This window comes from Tamandua tetradactyla, chromosome 5 (assembly GCF_023851605.1).
Source record: "Tamandua tetradactyla isolate mTamTet1 chromosome 5, mTamTet1.pri, whole genome shotgun sequence".
In the NCBI taxonomy this organism is placed as follows: domain Eukaryota; kingdom Metazoa; phylum Chordata; class Mammalia; order Pilosa; family Myrmecophagidae; genus Tamandua; species Tamandua tetradactyla.
Genome location: NC_135331.1, coordinates 63663068 through 63683106, shown reverse-complemented (window position 1 = coordinate 63683106; position 20039 = coordinate 63663068).

Below are 20039 nucleotides of genomic sequence, written 5' to 3'. Positions count from 1 at the left end.
GGCAACTGGACACTGTAGGCTAGCTAAGTTGCCACAAAATTAACCATTACATCCCACTCCAATGGCAGATTATTCCAAAGATTTCACTGAGACCAGGTCTCAATCATCCAGCTCACTATCAATAAGCCATGCTGACTAACTGATACCATAACATCCTCAAACTCCACAGACCAATGGCTACCAAGAAGCACTTTTAATCAGTATCTTTCATGCCTTGATTAGGGTTAAGTGCACTGTAGACACTTTAGCAAAACAGTGCAGAGTAATTCCAAGACTGCTGAAATCAGCCTTCTCAGTGCAGAGGCAGAACCTGGATTTATTTGGATCGTCTGTCACCAGAGAGTCACAGGTAGTTTCTTTCATTGCTTCCTCTTCTCCATTCCCCAGCAACAGTCTATGAATTATTAAATCATTTTGGAGCATGCCAGCTGGTGTCCTGGCAGTAAAATATGCACACTCAGAGGAAGAAATTAGGAAGAGATTACTAATAATAGTTTATTCAAGCAACATACAGTGTTGCTATTCACCAGAACTAGAAGTAATGGGGAAATTCTCGCAGCCTGAGACATAAGTAGCTTTTATTTCTAACATCAATGTTAATTGATATTAAACTATAGTATCCTTAAATAATATTTTGGTACTTACATATTTGTCAAAATGTGAGAGCAACTCCAATTTAGGCTAAAAATTCCTTTAATTGGGCAAATAAGGGAATTTAGGTTTTAAGAGACTACATTACTGATCTAAGGTCAAACATAATTTGGTTACTGAACCACACCTATAATTCACACCAGACTAGCGCTGTGATTCAGGTCTCTTTAGAACCACAGAAGTTAGCTACACAAATCATCTTTTTTGGTGCAGTTTATTTAGTACATATACAAACATCGGCCATACTTCATAAATAGTCATTTCTTCTAAAGCACAACATGGGACCACAGCTCAGATATTTTAAAAAATACTTACTAAATGCTACACTTAAAAAACAATCATCCCCAAATATCCTCAAGTGGGTGAGAACATAATACAGTACACTACCTGGTGAGTATTTGTATATTGGACTACTGTTAAAAGTCAGAAGATTGACAATTTTCACTGCATTAGCAATGCGATAAAGCAAAAATAGGGTGGGTGATTACTTTTTTGCTTTTATGAAATGATTTTTAATATAAATTTATTAAGTAGGCATTTCAGATGTGAAATTTGTCTGATTAAAGTACCTCAGTAAAAGCTCTTATTTGACTTCTTTTCAAATTAATGTTTAAGGCCCATTACAGTTAAGTAGTACTGAATTGTTATTCTCCCCCCTACCAAAAAAAAAATATCAGGGTAATCAACTGTATATCTGTACAGGACTAAAATTTCCGTGGCTTGAATAGGAATTACATAGTCCAAAAAATAAGTCAATAGGTGGCCAAATGATTTAAAGTAAGTAAAGCCATTGTACATTTTAAACTAGCAAATCTTTGTCTGAAGGAGAAAACTTTAGAAAACTGCAATATGGAGTGAATCATTTTTAGAAGTTAATAGGAAAAAGTACCTCTTTGATTTAGGGAAAGCTCATTTTATAGGCCTGATTGCCAAAGGCACCGGCTGGTCATCCACAACGACTCCAAATCTTCTCAACTGATAAGAATAAAGGAATAAACTTTCTGAAGTCTAAAAAAGTATTCATGGAACTAGGTCTCCTACAAATATTTCATTTGTAAATGGGCACCTATGTTACACCTCTTTTTGCTGATGCCATGTCCTTTGCAAGAAAAAAAAAAGCAAGCACTTTAAATGTATTTACTCATTTCATTCTTTTAACAATCCTATACAGTAGATGATATTTTCCCATTGTATTAATAAATAAATCAAGACATAGGGAAGTAAAGCAACTTGTCTAAAATTACAGAGCTGCATTCAAGCCCAAGAAGTCGGGCTTAAGATTTCACTACCTTAATTGCTAAATTATAATGTCCCTGTTACATTAAGTATACCTACACTAGATGAAGCCAGTTGTGTCATAAAGTTCACAGCCTCCTTCATATAAAGTATTCAAGCATCCTGAAACTAAATTAAACATATTAGCTTTTAATTTTCCCATAAAATACAGAAAAGTCTTCTTTCTTGCCAAATAGTCCCTCCTGCCTAGTTTCTTTGAGGTGTATTTTCACATTCCTTGTTAGCCCACTTGCAGACGGAATCATACATATCATCATGTAACTTTCAGGTAACTTTGTTCCACATAACCTTGAATAGTTGTAATTCACCAAGGGCTGAATCAGTGTCTTTGAAACTCTAAGACCTTCTTCAGTTTGTTTCCACTTCCCTGTATTGACTCATCATTAACTGTTGCTGCCTGTTCCAAGAGATCCAGCGAAATGGCGCAATGCAGTTACTATCCATTGGTCCATCAACATTTCTGCTTTATTCATGTATCTCAGTAGCCACCTCTTCTCTCTCTCTTTTTTTGTTTTTCTACCAAACCCCTTCCTTTCGCTCTAAAAAAAATTGTCATTCATTCATTAACATAAGTACCAAAAATACACCATCGTATGAAGTCCTCTTTTACCTTTCTAAGAAAACTTATCTCTTCTTTGTCTGCATTATTCACTCTTACAATGTATTATGAAATATTTCTCGCATTCAAAATGTCAAAACAATAATATAAGAGATATCCATTATCTCACAGCCTAGTATAAGAAACAAATTATTATTGATACAGTTGAAACCTCCTTCTACTCAGAGGTAGGTATTATCTTAATGTTGACGTTTATTGTTATTATGGAATATATATGTGCCTTCATAGCTCTACTATTTACATATTATTTTCATGTTTTAGAGCTTCATATTAATATTCTAAGTTTATATTATCTATCTGTCTATCTGTCTGTCTATCTATCCATCTATCCATCCATCCACCCATCCATCCATCTATCTATCTATCAACTCAGTTATCTCCTTTCCTATACTACTGGTGTTTGAGGAGGAAGATGAATATATTTGTGGAATATATTTATGAGGCTAATTGTTGTATCCTTGCATGGGGTTTGCATAATCTGTTTAATTGTTCTCCTGATAGCACACACTTGGATATTTCTAAATTTATGTTGCTCTCATGTTCATGTATATATGCAAAGATATTTGTCTAAGTTGCATACCAAAAGGTAGAATTGCAAGGAGTAGGGACATGCATATCTTTACCTTAACTGCCAAATTAGCTGCCTTAATTTCACCAAATTGTTTGCCAAAGTTGTGCACCAATTGTACTCAACTAGTAGCACATAAAAGTTACTATAGCTATACATGATTATCATCATTTAATGTTGCTACTTCAAGCTTTACTAATATAATAGATTTAAATGGTATGTCACTGTGCTTTTAGTTTCTTTTCCTGTTAGTGAGATTGAGCATAGTTTTATCTGTTCTTGGCCATTTTGAGTTTGTCCTTCAGTAAATTGCTGATTCATTTCTTTCCTCCATCTTTTAGTGGACTCTTAATATTTATAGAATATTTTAAAATATATTCTTGCATTGATATTTTATATATTCATTGCATGTATTTTTCTCCAAGTCACTGGCTTTCATTTCCATTTTAAATGCTGTCTTGTGATCACTGTAAGATTTTTAACAAATAATGCAATCAAATTTATCAATCTGTGATTAATCTTTTACTTTATAGATTAGACTTTAATGTTTAGGAAATATTTCCCTGCCCTATGGTGTCATATGATTTACTTTATTTTAATATACTTGTACCATGCTGATGTTGATGCAATTAGTTTATGAGACCACCTTTTCTTCTGTAGTCTGTGATAGCCTCAAGGACAGAGTCCATGTATTATTCAATTTTCTACCCTGGCATTTAATGATGCTCAATAAATGTTTGATGACTGAAAGTCATGAGCTCCTTATATGTGCTCACACAGATTCTGGTATCCTTCTCCAGTGATAACCTTTGTACTAATTCCTGCAATTATGCTGCCATCAGTGCACAGATTTCCATCATGCCGCTGATTTTGATGTATCCAGCTAAAAAGGTTAAATCAAAAGATATTTTATGCGAGAGAGGCGTAATGCATTCACTAAAGGTCCTTCAAATCTGATCTTCAGTGTGCTGAGCTGCATTTCAAAACTGTACTTTTAAGTGCATGTTGAAGCCCTCATCCGTTAGCTTTTAATTCGGGTGTTTCTATCTTCATCTTCACTGTTGATCATTCCCACTTATTCATGGGTTCCTCCACTTAGCTTAGTTACAGCAATTCTAAGTAGCAGAATCCTGCCATGAAAATATTATGGACAGCTACAAATCTATTGTAAAGTTTTAGGGAGAAGTAGGACTTGAACAATGGTATATTCAGTGAGGAAAAGGAAAGACAAAATCTAGAGAAAATTTTCTCAGATGAATTGAGAGGGTTTAATAAAAATAGTAATAGTAGCTTAAATGTATGCTGTGATTGTAATATAAATCACACCAGGCAGTGTTGTGCTAAGCAGTGATATTGAACAACCAGCCCTGCCAGGACTGTGGATAGGCGTAGGGTGTGAGGAGAAGGAGGAACCCTGATGTAGAGCTTTGCCATTTTCTATGGTGTAAATCCTCCCACCGTGGCCAATTTCATACTACCAATGTGATGTCAATCAATGGGGAATTAGGCAGAGATGTGAACAAATCTGTTCTCACAAGCCAGTATAAGCTAACTCCAGCACACTGCTGAAAATTATTTTATATGGTATAACTTTATTTAATCCTCATGACCCTTTAAGGAAGGTTTCTGAACATCCGTGCTATTGACATTTTGAATTAGCTTTGTCTTGTAGGCTGCTGTCCTGTGGATTACAGGACATTTAGCACCATTTCCATCCTATACCCATTAGGTGCCAAGAGCAGAGTTCCTTCCCATTATGAAAACCAAAAATGCTTCCTGTCACTAATGAATGGTGTCTGGCAGGTCGGGGGTGGGGGTGGAGGGCAGAGAAGGCAAAATCATCACTAACTGAGAACCAATGCTTTAAGTCAGATTTTAATATTCTTTTCCTCTTCCTCCTTCTCCTACTTCCTTCCTCATCTTCTTGTCCTTTTCATTTTTTTTTTTTTTTTGCAAGTAAAGGTACTGAAGCTCTGAAAGATACATCTGATTATAAACACAAACAGTCTAACTCTAGAGTCTCTCTCTCTTTTTCTATCTCTCAGTCAGTAATTTGGGCAGTGGTTTAACAGAGAATATCCCCTGGCAGAGTGGTAAGATAACGTGAATAAAATATTATTAAATGATTAATATTATTTAGAATAAGAATTACATTGTATTTATTACATTTTTCATGTGTGTAAAAACTTATTTTTTGCTTGCTTCTGGTCTGTATCTCTGAGCCTCAGTTTATTCTCTTTTTTGTAGTGTTTTAATACCCTATTAACTTTTGTTTTCATTTATACTTTTCATCATACAAGAAATATTACGTAAAACTTTCTGAATAGTTTAATTCACACACCATAAAATCTATCCAAAGTGTATAATCAATGACTATTGATATAATTACCGAGTTATCCATTCACTACCATAATCAACTTGAGAACAAATCTATGACCAAATTACTCTGAACCCGCTTGATCCCCACAGCTTATTCTTTGTGTCTATACCAACAGGAAGAATTGTTATGAAAATAAAATGAATTAATGGATGTAGTGTGTTACAACAGAGTTTGGCACATTGTAAACTCTCAAAAAGTCCTAGTTTACAACAAATAAGCAGACAAAAATATCGAAAGTAAAATCAAAGAAAAGAGACACTATTAAAAAGTTCTACTAGCTTATATATGCTTAGTTTTGGCAGATGTTAGGAAAGTTCCAGATACAAATTTGGAGTGTGAAAATAGAATGAACACTGACTACACTAGCCACCTTGATTTGCTTGACCTTCCACTTTATCCCGGGAATTGTGAAAAAGAAGAAGAAGTAGTCAGCTGAGCGGAGTTGATGTACCAATGAGGCTTTACAGCGCCCAACAGAAACCTCCACTCCTGTGAGAAAGGGAAACTAACTAACAAGTCAAGGCCAGCTACAGAAAGCCTGCGGAGCGTCACCAGGTGTCCCAGATCTAGCCCAGGCACCTTGTTCCTGCAGTTTGCTGATTAACCACCCCTTGCCCAATGTATTAGTTAGGGTCCTCTAGAGAAACAGAATCAACAGGGAACACTTGCAAATATAAAATTTATGAAAGTATCTCACGTGACCGTAGGAACTCAGAGTCCAAAATCCACAGGGCAGGCTGCGAAGCCGATGACTCCAATGGATGGCCTGGATGAACTCCACAGGAGAGGCTCACCAGCCAAAGCAGGAATGCAACCTGTCTCCTCTGAGTCCTCCTTAAAAGGCTTCCCATGATTGGATTTAGCATCACTAATTGCAGAAGACACTCCCTTTGGCTGATTACAAATGGAATCAGCTGTGGATGTAGCTGACGTGATCATGACCTAATCCTATGAAATGTCCTCATTGCAACAGACAGACCAGCGCTTGCCCAATCAGATGAACAGGTACCATAACTTGGCCAAGTTGACACCTGTCCCTAACCATGACACCCAAGGACACTCTGCCCAGATTAACCCAAATACTCCCTCATTGCCCCACTCCCTGAAACAGCCCATATAAGCCGCTTCAACAGCCCAGCCTTTCTGAGTAGACGCCCCCTTTACGTGCTGTTCCACCTGTATGTTGCTCTTTCTCAATAAAACATCATCCTTGCTTTTGCAGCAAGGCTCCTAGTTATTTCTTTGGTCAATTTTTCTGGTGGCAGAAGTGGGACTCAATTAAAACCTCTGTCATCTGCCTGGTCCTACCTCAGAGACAAGCACAGTACTTGCAGGAACCCCGCACTGCACTGGTCTTTTCTGAGACCATTGGTGAGGTCTGGAAGCTTCAACAAGGAACTTCAAACTCCTGCCTCTTTCCAGTGAGGTAGAGATCTGTTTTCTTGAGCAAGTAACCTGGTAAGGCCTTTGAGGATTGATTTCTGAACAGCCAGGGAAAAGCTCTCTATTTTGTTGACTCTGTTCTGTCTTCTTATTCATGGGATAATAGGTAATTAACAGTCAACTGAGGCCCCTCTGAGGGAACCACCTATCTCAATAGCTGATTATTATTACATGTACAAGAATTCTGGTGTCAGTAGTTTTAACTATCTTAGTAAATAGGTTCAACTGACCTCTGATGAACCTAAATTTGCATAGCCACAATGGGGCTGTTTTCATTTGGCCAAACTTAATTATCTGAGGGAGAAACTTAACAACCCCCAATTTAAAATTGTTTGCTGAATGGGATGCTTTTAAGAAATGACTCCTAGAGACTACTGAAAGGAAACATAAGGCTCAATTACACTTAGTCAAAGAAACAATGAGGAACATAAAGACGCAAACCCTTGATCTAATTCAGCAAACTGAAAGTGAAATCTGTGCCCTTGCTACTATTTCTGCTGCCTCCCAAACTTTTCTCCTGCCACCCAAACTCCTTTAGCCTCTAACCTGAATGATGTCCCACACCACCCCTGCATGGCCTTCAGAGATGAGCCCATCTAACCCAGCTCTAATGCTCCCCTTCAAAATCAAATCTACAGTACTAAAACTGAGAATGGGACAGAAGTCATAGTTCCTCAATATTTTTTTGTTCTGTGCAGTTTATAGAAATTGCCAGTTTTGCTATAAATCTCTCCCTCTCCCAAGAAGATTCTGCAGTTTTCAGTGCCAATTTGAAATTCTTTGTCTTACAAACCAGGCATTCCTGATCAATACCAACTAGCACAAATAGCAGTGAAGTAAGGGCATGCTAAACATTGGCTCACATAGTCTGGCATCACCTAGTTTAATTAATGTCAAATATAATTGGACTCCTGATGAACACTGGGAAATGGCTTCTTACCTCACAAAAGCCTTAATAAGAGCCATAAAAATCTGTCTTTTCCGGGCCCAACAACCTGTCAACGTTTGGGCAATTGAACAAAAGGAGGGAGAGTCTATTTATGAATACTGCTCCTGGTTCACTAAAGCTGTAATGCCAACTCTGGCCTAACTCATGACCCCCCTGGAGCTTTAGTCAACTATCCCTCTATGCTATTAGAAGGAATACACCCTGAAGTCTCTACTCCAGTTACTTGCAATGTTTTTGAATTGCAAACACCAGACACACAGTCCTTACTTCAAGCCATGGCTAGATTCCAAGACTCTCTAAAAACAGAACAAAAGAATAAAAAGAATAAAGTTTTAAGCTTACAACTAAGCCAACTTCAAGCTAAACAAAGCAAAGCTACCCAAACATCCAGTCCACCACTCTGGGGTGGGCCCAGGTCTGGAGCCCTTAGAACAGGCATCTGCCCCTACTGCCAGCAGCCAGTTCATTGGAAAATGAGTATAGTCTCTGAGGTCACCCTGGACTCTTAGTTAGCATTTTTTCCTCATGTATAGAGGTCTTGCTCAGCAGCCACACACTCAACATTTTCTGCCCCTCACAAACCTTGAATCAGGCCTTCTCAATAACCCAAATCTTTGGATTGAGTAAGTTAAACCACTTAACCCAGCCACCTTTCTCCCCGAAACCACATGTGAGGACTATTTGAAACATGACTGCACAACGTTTCTAGATAGTGTTTTGTCCCCTAGGCCAGACCTAAGTGAAACACCTTCAAAAGGTCCACATCTCATGTAGTACACGAAGGGCTCCTGCCTAAGGAGTGACAAAGGTGAATAAGTAGCTGGGTATTGGATATAACTCCCTGAGAAGTTACTGAATAAAAGAAATACTTACCTAAAGACAGTTTGGTCCAGCAAGGCGAACTAGAAACTCCATCCCAAGCCTGTGACCTGGCCCAAGGTAAGGCAATTACCATTCACAGAAATAGCCGAAAAGCTTTCAGAGTAGCTCATGCTTTTAGCATGTTGTGAAAATGCCAAGGTTTCTTGACTTCTTCTGGGCCACCTATAAAAACGAACAGTGGATTGATCAGCCACTAAATAGCCTGCTCTTGCCAAAAGCAGTGGCAATGGTAAAAACAGCCCGTTACAGAAAAGAAAGTACTGAGCAAACCAGAAGAAACACCCTCACAGATGAGGCTATCCAATCTGCTGTCTTAGAAGCCGATGCCTATGTCTTCACAAATACAGTAAAAACTGAAAGTCCACCACACTTCATTGTGAAGGACGTAAGAAAAGCACAGCATGACATGTTGCAACCTACCTCAGACAAATTACAAGCAGAAGGAGGAACCCAAGACCCCCACATGGGGCTATGTGAGGAACAAATGGACTCATAGTATTACCAGAAGTGCTTATATTTCCAATACGAATATTCCTACATGACCATTCTCATTGGGGGTCAGAAAATCTCAAAGAACTAGCCCAAAAATACTTTGGAAAAGCTGCCCAGAAAGTAATACATTTATGCAAAATTTGTCACCACCACAACCCTTCCAAGCCTTTCTGCCCTCCAGCTGGCAAATTTCCCTCCCCTAGAGGCCCATTTGAAATATACCATTTAGACTTCATCCAACTCCCTCCCCGACAAGGCTAAAGTATGGTCTAGTTATGGTCTATATGTTTCCCCAGTGGATTGAAGTTTTTCCAGTAAGAAAAGCCAAGCTACTTCTGTAGCTAAAATTCTAATAAAGAAAATCATTCCCTATTGGGGTGTCCCTAGAGAAATCTAAAGTAATAGCAATACTTATTTTACAGGTCAGGCCCTTGCAGGCTTGCTTTCCTCCTCTCCAATCTCATGGCAACTATACTATGTCTATCATCCTGTCTTCAGGCTTAGTAGAATGCACCTGTAGTCTCATTAGCACTCAATTAGGGAAACTTACTAAAAAGTTCTCTCTGCCCTGAACAAAAGCCCTGCCTCTAGTCCTTCTGAATATCCAAGGAAGACTTGGGGCCACATTAGCTGTCCTCTAATGAACTAGTCACTAGAAAACCAATGCCTCTTTTTCCATGGTCCCAAAAATTAGAACTCCAAGTCACTCTGTCCTCCTATGGCCAAAAATTATCCAAAATGGTATTCAAGTTGCACAAAACTGTTACCAAGTGTCATGGTTAGGGACATGTGTCAACTTGGCCAAGTTGTGGTACCTGTTTATCTGATTGGGCAAGTCCTGTCCTGTTTGTTGCAATGAGGACATTTCATAGGATTAGGTCATGATCACGTCAGCTGCATGCACAGCTGATTCCATTTGTAATCAGCCAAAGGGGAGTGTCTTCTAAAATTAGTGATGCTAAATCTAATCACCGGAAGCCTTTTAAGGAGTACTCAAAGGAGACAGGTTCCATTCCTGCTTTGGCTGGTGAACCTCTCCTGTGGAATTCATCCAGACCCTCCATCAGAGCTGTCGGCTTCACAGCCTACCCTGTGGATTTTGGACTCTGCGTTCCTGTGGTCACGTGAGACACTTTTATAAATTTTATATTTGCAAGTGTTCCTTGTTGATTCTGTTTTTCTAGAGAACCCTAACTAATACATCTTGGCACCAGGAGTGGTTCTTAAGAAAAAGAATCTTAAAAATGGGTTTTTATGAATGGTTTTCTACTTTGACTGGACTCAGAGACACTAAGGACTCTGATTCCTGTAATCAGAATGACACTCCCAATCCATGGAGTAAGTTGGCAAAGAAGATAGTCAAAATATCATCATTCGATTCTCCTAATGTTTCGCTTGTATGAAACCAGACTCTGGGGGATAAAGTTTTTGACACCTTTACAGAGTTTTGTAGAAATAAGAGTTATAGTGATGTTGGTTGGTTTTGTTAGATACACTGGCTACATTAAGCAGTGAAAGGGATGGGCTTAAGGCTTCAAACAGGAAGCTTAAGTGCCGTCTGAAAGATGTATACGTTTCTATGAGTATCCTGAAGGAAAATCTTATTTCTTGTAGCCGTAGATTTGAGATCTCTGAAAATCACACTCAGAATCTTATTGTTAGAGTAGTAACTTTACAATGTAAACTGAAATCTCAGTTTTGCATGGTGTCTGCCGTTAAAGTGAGGGCATTGATTGGAAAGGAGTGGGACCCTGAAAAACGGGATGGTGACATATGGATTGATAATGATGTTGGGGGCGAGGTTGAAACCCTAGGCTATGCTGAGTCTTCTCTAGATAACCCTGTAATAGTCTGCCCTGAGGACATAGCCACCCCACCTCCAGCCTGCCTTGAGGAATTGGTCACCCAACCTCCTCCTGAAGGGATTAGCCCTAGAGTGATTAATCCTGTTTCACCAGATGAAACTGCAAATGAAGGCCCTGAAGCAAATGGCTTGGAAGATATTTCTAATTCTTTTCATGACCCACCCCCACCACCCCTCATTTCTTACAGACCTATGACTAGACTAAAGCCCCAACAAGCCCCTAAAGGTGAGGTACAATGTACCACATGAGGAGGTACGTTATACTCCAAAATAACTGTGTGAGTTTTCCAATTTATATAGACAAAAATCAGGGGAATATGTGTTGCAATAGATTTTAAGAGTGTGGGATAATGGTGGGAGGAATATAAGGCTGGATCAGGCTGAATTTATTGATATGGGCCCACTAAGCAGAGATTCTGCATTCAATGTCATAGCTCGAGCAGTTAGAAAAGGTGTTAACAGCTTGTTTGGGTGGTTTGTTGAAATATGGATCAAAAGGTGGCCAACATTACCTGAGGTTGAAATGCTAGAACTGCCCTGGTATAATGTAGATGAGGGGATCCAGAGGCTTAGAGAGATTGGAATGTTAGAGTGGATTTATCATGCAAAGCCTGCTCTTACACCCCAGGAATGTCCAGAGGATGCACCTTTTACCAGAACAGTGAGAAATAAGTTTGTGAGACTAGCACCATCATCCCTCAAGAGCTCTGTGGTTGCACTTCTCTGTAGGTCAGATATTACTGTAGGAACTGCTGTCACTGAGCTGGAATCCTTAAACACAATGGGGATGACAGGATCCTGAATTGGCAGAACCCAGGTGGCAGCACTTAATCACCAAAGACAGGGTAGACATGGCTATTATAATAGACAGCAAACTCAAAGGAGGCATCAAAATTATATGACTTGCAAGGATTTGTGGCAGTGGCTAGTAAATCATGGGGTACCTAGAAATACAATAGAAAAGTAGTCTACTAAATTCTTGTTGGAGCTGTATAAACAAAAGAGTTCTAGGTCAAGTGAACAGAAGTCTAACCTGAATTACAAAAACACAGAGTCACGGCCCCTTAATCAGTTTCCAGACTTGAAACAGTTTACAGACCCAAAACCCCTTGAATGTAGGGGAGACCAGGTCCCTTTGGGGGAGAAACCTGTTACACTGCCACAAATTTATACAGTTGATCTTCCTCCAAGTCTTCCCCAAGGAGACCAATGGCCTTTTACCAGGTTAACTGTGCATTGGGGAAAAGGAAATGATCAGATATTTTGGGGATTATTAGACACTGGTTCAGAAGTAACATTAATTCCAGGGGACCCAACACATCACTCTGGACCACCAAGAGTGGGGGCTTATGGAGGCCAGGTGACCAATGTAGTTTTAGCTCAGGTCCGTCTCACAGTGGGTCCAGTGGGCCCCCAGATCCATCCTGTAGTTATTTCCCCAGTTCCAGAATGTATAATTGGCATAGACATACTGAGCAACTGGCAGAATCCCCACGTTGGCTCTCTAATTCATGCAGTGAGGGCTATTATGGCGGGAAAGGCCAAGTGGAAGCCACTAGAACTGCCCCTACCAAACAAAATAGTAAATCAGAAGCAATACCATATTCCTGGAGGGATTGCAGAGATTACTGCCACTCTTAAGGACTTGAAAGATGCAGGGGTGGTGATTCCCACCACATCCCCGTTCAACTTTCCTATTTGGCCTGTGCAGAAAACAGATGGGTCTTGGAGAATGACAGTGGATTATTGTAAGCTCAACCAGGTGGTAACTCCAATTGCAGCTGCTGTTCCAGACGTAGTATCATTGCTTGAGCAAATCAGTACATCCACTGGTGCCTGGTATGTAGCTATTGATCTGGCAAATGCTTTTTTCTCAACAGCTGTTAGTAAAGACCACCAGAAACAGTTTGATTTCAGCTGGCAAGGTCAGCAATATACTTTCACTGTCCTATCTCAGGGGTATATCAACTCTCCAGCCCTATATCATAATCTTGTTCGCAGAGACCTTGATCATTTCTGCCTCCCACAAGACATCACACTGGTGCATTATATTGATGATATCATGTTGATTGGACCTAGTGAGCAAGAAGTAGCAACTACTCTAGACTTACTGGTAAGGCATTTGTGTGTCAGGAGATTGGAGATAAATCTAACAAAAAAACAGGGGCCTTCCACCTCAGTAAAATTTCTAGGTGTCCAGTGGTGTGGGGCATGTTGAGATTTCCGTTCTAAGTTGAAAGATAAGTTGCTTCATCTGGCCCCTCTCACAACCAAAAAAGAGGCACAACGCCTAGTTGGTCTTTTTGGATTTTGGAAACAACATATTCCTCATTTGGGTGTGCTACTCCAGCTCATTTATCAAGTGACCAGAAAAGCTGCTAATTTTGAATGGGAACCTGAACAAGAGGCTCAGCGACAGGTCCAGGCTGCTGTACAAGCTGCTCTGCCACTTGGGCCATATGATCCAGCAGATCCAATGGTGCTGGAAGTGTCAGTGGCAAATAGAAATGCTGTCTGGAACCTTTGGCAGGCTCCTATAAGAGAATCACAATGCAGACCCTTAGGATTTTAGAGCAAAGCCTTACCATCTGCTGCAGATAACTACTCTCCTTTTGAGAAACAGCTTTTGGCCTGCTACTGGGCCTTAGTAGAGACTGAATGCTTAACCATGGGCAACCAAGTTACCATGAGATCTGAGTTGCCTATCATGAGTTGGGTGTTGTCTGACCCACCAAGCCATAAAGTTGGGTGTGCACAGAAGCACTCTATTGTAAAATGGCAATGGTATATATGAGATAGAGCCAGAGCAGGTCCTGAAGGCACAAGTAAGTTACATGAAGAAGTGGCCCAAATGCCCATGGTTTCTGCTCCTGCAACATTACCTTATCTTTCCCAGACCAGAGTTATGGCCTCTTGGGGAGTTCCTTAGAGTTTCTTACAGTTAATTGACTGAGGAAGAGAAAACTTGGGCCTGGTTTACAGATGGTTCAGCATGATATGCAGGTACCACCTGAAAGTGGACAGCTGCAGCATTACAACACCTTTCTGGGGTGTCCTTGAAGGACAGTGGTGAGGGGAAATCCTCCCAGTGGGCAGAACTTTGAGCAGTGCACCTGGTTGTTCATTTTGCTTGGAAGGAAAACTGGCCAGAGGTGTGTTTGTATACTGACTTATGGGCTGTTGCTAATGGTTTGGCTGGATGGTCAGGGACTTGGAAAGACCATAATTGGAAAATTGATGACAAAGAGGTCTGGGGAAGAAGTATGTGGATAGACCTTTCTGAGTGGGCTAAAAACATGAAGATATTTGTGTCCCATGTGAATGCACACCAGAGGGTGCTTCAGCAGAGGAAGATTTTAATAATCAAGTGGATAAGATGACCCGTTCTATGGATACCAGTCAGCTTCTTTCCCCAGCAACTCCTGTCATTGCCCAATGGGCTCATGAACAAAGTGGTCATGGTTGTAGGGATGGGGGTTATGCACGAGCTCAGCAACATGGTCCTCCACTCACCAAGGCTGACCTGGTTACAGCTACTGCTGAGTGCCCACTCTGCCAGCAGCAGAGACCCACACTCAGCCCCCAATATGGCACCATTCCCCGAGGTGACCAGCCACCTACATGGTGGCAGGTTGATTACATTGGACCACTCCCTTCATGGAAGGGGCAGCGATTTGTTCTAACTGGAATAGACACATACTCTGGATATGGGTTTGCTTTTCCTGCATGCAGTGCTTCTGCCAAACCTACCATCCGTGGGCTTACAGAATGCCTTATCCATCGTCATGGTATTCCACATAACATTGCTTCGGATAAAGGAACACACTTCACGGCAAATGAGGTGCAGGAATGGGTGCATGCTCATGGATTTCTCTGGTCTTACCATGTTCCGCATCATGCAGAAGCAGCTGGATTGATAGAACGGTGGAATGACCTTTTGAAAACTCAATTATGGTGCCAACTAGGTGGCAAAAACTTGAAAGTCTGGGGTAATGTTCTTCCGGAAGCTGTGTATGCTCTGAATCAGAGTCCACTGTATGGTGCTTTTTCTCCCATAGCCAGGATCCATGGGTCCAGGAACCAAGGGGTGGAAATGGGTGTGGTACCACTCACTATTACCCCTAGTGATCCACTAGGAAAATTTTTGCTTCCTGTCCCTGCTACTCTGAGTTCTGCTGGTCTACAGGTTTTAGTTCCAAAACGGGGTGTGCTTCCTCCAGGAGAAACAAGAATGATACAACTGAACTGGAAGTTAAGATTGCCACCTGGTCACTTTGGGCTACTTATGCCCCTGGATCAACAAGCCAAGAAGGGGATTACATTATTGTCTGGGGTAATTGACCTTGACTATCAGAAGGAATTAGGACTACAACTACATAATGGAGGTAAAGAAGAGTTTTCTTGGAATATAGGAGATCCCCTGGGGCGTCTATTAGTACTACCATGCCCTGTGATTAAAATCAATGGAAAACTGTGACAACACAATCCAGGCAGGACTACTAATGGTTCTGAAACTTCAGGAATGAAGTTTTGGGTCATCCCACCAGGCGAAGTTCCACGGCCAGCTTAAGTGCTTGCTGAGGGTAAAGGGAACATGAAATGGGTAGTGGAAGAAGGTAGTGATGAATATGAACTTCAACCATGTGATCAGTTACAGAAACAAGGACTGTAATGCTGTTTTGTTCATGTTATACTATTTAAGTTGTAAGATATCAAGTTTAAGAATGAATGTTGCCCAAGGAGTTACACCCTATTCTGGAGAGATTTAATGTGTTTCCAGTTATATGCAGTACAGTTGAGTATTGTCAGGTAAAAAAAAAAAAATGTGTGCTTGCTTGTTTTCATTTGGAAATTAAATATGGTTTAAGGTGATATACATATAGGTGCCAAGTTGACAAGGGGTGGACTGTCATGGTTAGGGACATGTGTCAACTTGGCCAAGTTGTGGTACCTGTTTATCTGATTGGGCAAGTGCTGGCCTGTCTGTTGCAATGAGGACATTTCATAGGATTAGGTCATGATCACGTCAGCTGCATCCACAGCTGATTTCATTTGTAATCAGCCAAAGGGGAGTGTCTTCTACAATTAGTGATGCTAAATCTAATCATGGGAAGCCCTTTAAGGAGGACTCAGAGGAGACAGGCTCCATTCCTGCTTCGGCTGGTGAGCCTCTCCTGTGGAGTTCATCCAGACCCTCCATCGGAGTTGTCGGCTTCACAGCCTGCCCTGTAGATTTTGGATTCTGCGTTCCTGTGGTCACGTGAGATACTTTTATAAATTTTATATTTGCAAGTGTTCCCTGTTGATTCTGTTTCTCTAGAGAACTGTAACTAATACACAAAGTTTCTTTTTACAGGTCCATTAGTGACTCCAGACCTCCCAGTTACCTTTGCTGACTAGGTGCTTTGGTAACGTCACCTAAGAAAAGACTTCTTGAAGCCACAGTGAAGAAAACCATACCTAGTTCTTCTGACCGCTCCCACTGAAGCAAAACTGAAAGGCGTTGTTTCTTAGATACGTCAATCACATCTGAAGAAGCTCTGTTCCCAGCCTGAACATCCAAAGCCACTGGAGATCTGACCTTATGACTTAATAAAGTCCAGAACATGCTGACATCCCAAAGTAAACTACTTTCCCAAGATGCTGGTTGAGAAATGAATAGAAGCTGCTGACATCAAAAGTAGACTGCTTTCCAATGATTCCAGATGTGGACTGAGTATAATTAAAATTCTTTTTTTTTTTCCTTTTTTCCCTTAACTAAGTAGTTTAACTAATGCATGATCTTCCTCCCACAAAATAGTAAGACCCTTGCTGGCCTAGCTGCATTTAGTATTACCCCCCACATGAGTCCTAGTAAACCCTATTGTTCCATCCTTATTCTCCCTACTGCTTTTGTCCAGCTAAGCCATTTCATAATGAACAGCCAACTTTCAAACTCTCCCACTCTTTTCTTGATCCTAATGCTTCCTTTATCCTGCTGTTTAAGGCATCTGGACTGATAATGCTATTGTTTGATGATCCCAAACCATAGCTACTGGAGAAAAGTTAACTGAATATTTAAACCATTATGCCTAACACCAAGTTCTGATCCTATATCTATTTGGGCCTCCCTCACCAACATTTCTCATTGATCTAAAATCCTTAAATCCAGCTCAACATTTTTTATGCCTTGGCTGCTACAAATCACAATAGTGAATTTCAAACTGTGAAACTTTTCTGCTTCTTTGTAAATGTCTCTTTCTTGAAACCCAACAAAATCCTCACCCTAGCTAGCACCAACAATGGCAGTATTGAAACAATGTCACAAGTCCCCAATACTTCCAAGGTAGCAATACACAGAGCCTGGGGGATTAGGAATTAGAGAAGTGTTGCAAGTAGCAAGCAACACCACCATGAAAAATTTCCCTCTTATTCCTTCCCGCTTCTCCATCTGGACCTGATATCATCTCACCCAAGCCCCTTGTGACCAATCACCCTCTAACTCTCCTAATCAAACTGCCACCATCTGCTCGCCTCAAGAGTATATCTTTCTCTACAACTCCCCTTGCATTTTAATGTCTCAAAGTACTCTTTAAAGGAAGCTGTACAATAGGGCACCTTAAACATCTCAATTTTCAATTCCATCATCAGGTGGACCAATCCTGGAGAGCTATTGACCTTATTCTAGCCAGTAGAGGGACCATAGTCAACCTTGCCATTCTTTGCACTGGATTTGCCTACCAGGAACACACTCCTGCTCATCTCCCCTCTCTCTTGAAATCATAGCTCAATAACCCAGTAGGGTACTCCAGAGCCCACAGCTCTCATTCAACTTTCTTGCCAAAGTAATGATAGACAATCAGCTATCCTTTAATTATTTCTTAGCTGAAGAAAGAGGTGTATGTCCTGTCATTAACACTTTCTATTTTATATGAGTAAACAGCTCTGAGCAGGTTGAAACCAACATCCAAGAAATCTTCAGACAAGCCAAATAGTTGTGCAACATGAGCCAAAGTCCAGGGGACCTCTGGGAATCCATTAAGGGCTTTCTGCATACAGGTGGTGGGTGGTATTTCCTAATCTCCCCCTGATTATGCCTGTACTCCTGCTCCTCAGGCCCCATAATTCTTCGGGGTCTACAGAGTTTGTGTTTCAATGGTTGAAAGCCACTGGATGTTTTTTTTTTTTTTTTTTTGTCTCACCTGTGTACTTAGGTTACCAAATCCTTATTAATAAAATAATCCCCTTTGATCTTCAGAGAGTCTTGGAACTCCCTCATCCAAAAAGAGGGAACGTGAAAACGGAATGAACAATGACTAATCACTTTGATTTGTTTGAGCTTCCACTTTGTCAAGGGAACCGTGAAGAAGAAGCCAACTGAGCTGAGTTGACATACTAATGAGACTTTGCAGTGCCCAACAGAAATCTCTGCTCCTGTAAGAAAGGGAAACTAACAAACTTATCAAGGCCAGCTACAGAAAGTCTGCTAACAGTCATTATGTGTCCCAGTTCTTGCACAAACATTTATTACTGTAGTTTGCTGATTAACCACCCCTTGCCCAAGGACATTCTGTCCAGATTAACCCAAATACTCCTTTACTCCCCCACTCCTTAAATAGCCCATATAAGCCACTTCAGTAACCTGGCCCTTTTGAGCCAAGCCCCCATTTACAGCTGCTCCACATGCATATTTCTCTTTCTCAATAAAATTTCATCCTTGGTTTTGCAGCAAGTCTCCTAGCTATTTCTTTCAACAGGAGAATTCCAGAAGTATAGACCCAGAAAATTATCAAGAAAACCTTACTCTAACTATATCCCATATATCATAAGAAAATTATTATTTATGTTTAGAATCTATCACTGCAAAAAGGCTTAGTAATCTAAAAGTTAATAGCCATAACTTATCAGAAGAAGAGGGAGAAGAAGAATAAGGAAAGAGAGGAAGCAGAGAAGGAGAAAAGGAAAAAATGATTTGGGAACTGGTTTATTTCAATGTCATTCTTTTTACAAAAATTTCAAAGAATTTCAGAGTGCATTTGGAAGTCAGTAGCACAATCACTATACTAAATAATTCTAGGGTACACTAAACATGAGGCAAATTCATGAGCCATCTGGTTAATCTGTCAATAGTAGAAAAAGTCTTAAGAAATTTAGTACAGATAACATTGTTGTATAGGGTCCCTTATAGATATTTTTTAAATCTGCATTATGAAAAGTGATAAGCATGATTAAATACAATGTACTCTGATTTCTACAATAAAATTTGCAAGGATGTGGACTGAAAGTACAAATACCATGTGCAGCTACAAAATAATACTTTAAAGAACTGTATAAAGAACAGTTTCTTTAATAATAATACTTTGAAGAACCTGTTTTCAGGTTTTATTTCCCTATTTATTGATATTCTCTTTATACAGCTTAACATGTTTCAAACTTTTGTTATATATCTGATTTGTTTCTTAATATTTGAATATAATTTGTTTAGCTCATTTTCCAATGAAAATATTCAAATTTAATAACATTTTGATGAGCTTTTCCTTGATTTCTAACAACATATTTGAATCTTGTAGTATCTCTGTGACTTAGGCAAAACAAGATTTTAATTCTATACTTCAAATAAATGAAACCCAGACAATCTTACATTACAGCTTTGGTAAACACAGCAGGTAAACGCCAGTTAGTAAGAACATTATATTCCTATCCTTACTGACATAACTGTGCTTGCTTTGCATTAACAAAAGCCATTCTGATTTCATTTATGAATCTAATTTAGCTCTCTGTGACCCAGCAGGTGTTCTTTCTTTATTCTCTAGTGATTGTAGCTTATCATGAGTATGACATGATATCAATTTCATATAATAAAACAATTTGAATTGAAATAAGCGTCCCTCTTTAAGTTTACTAACCCTTGGTATA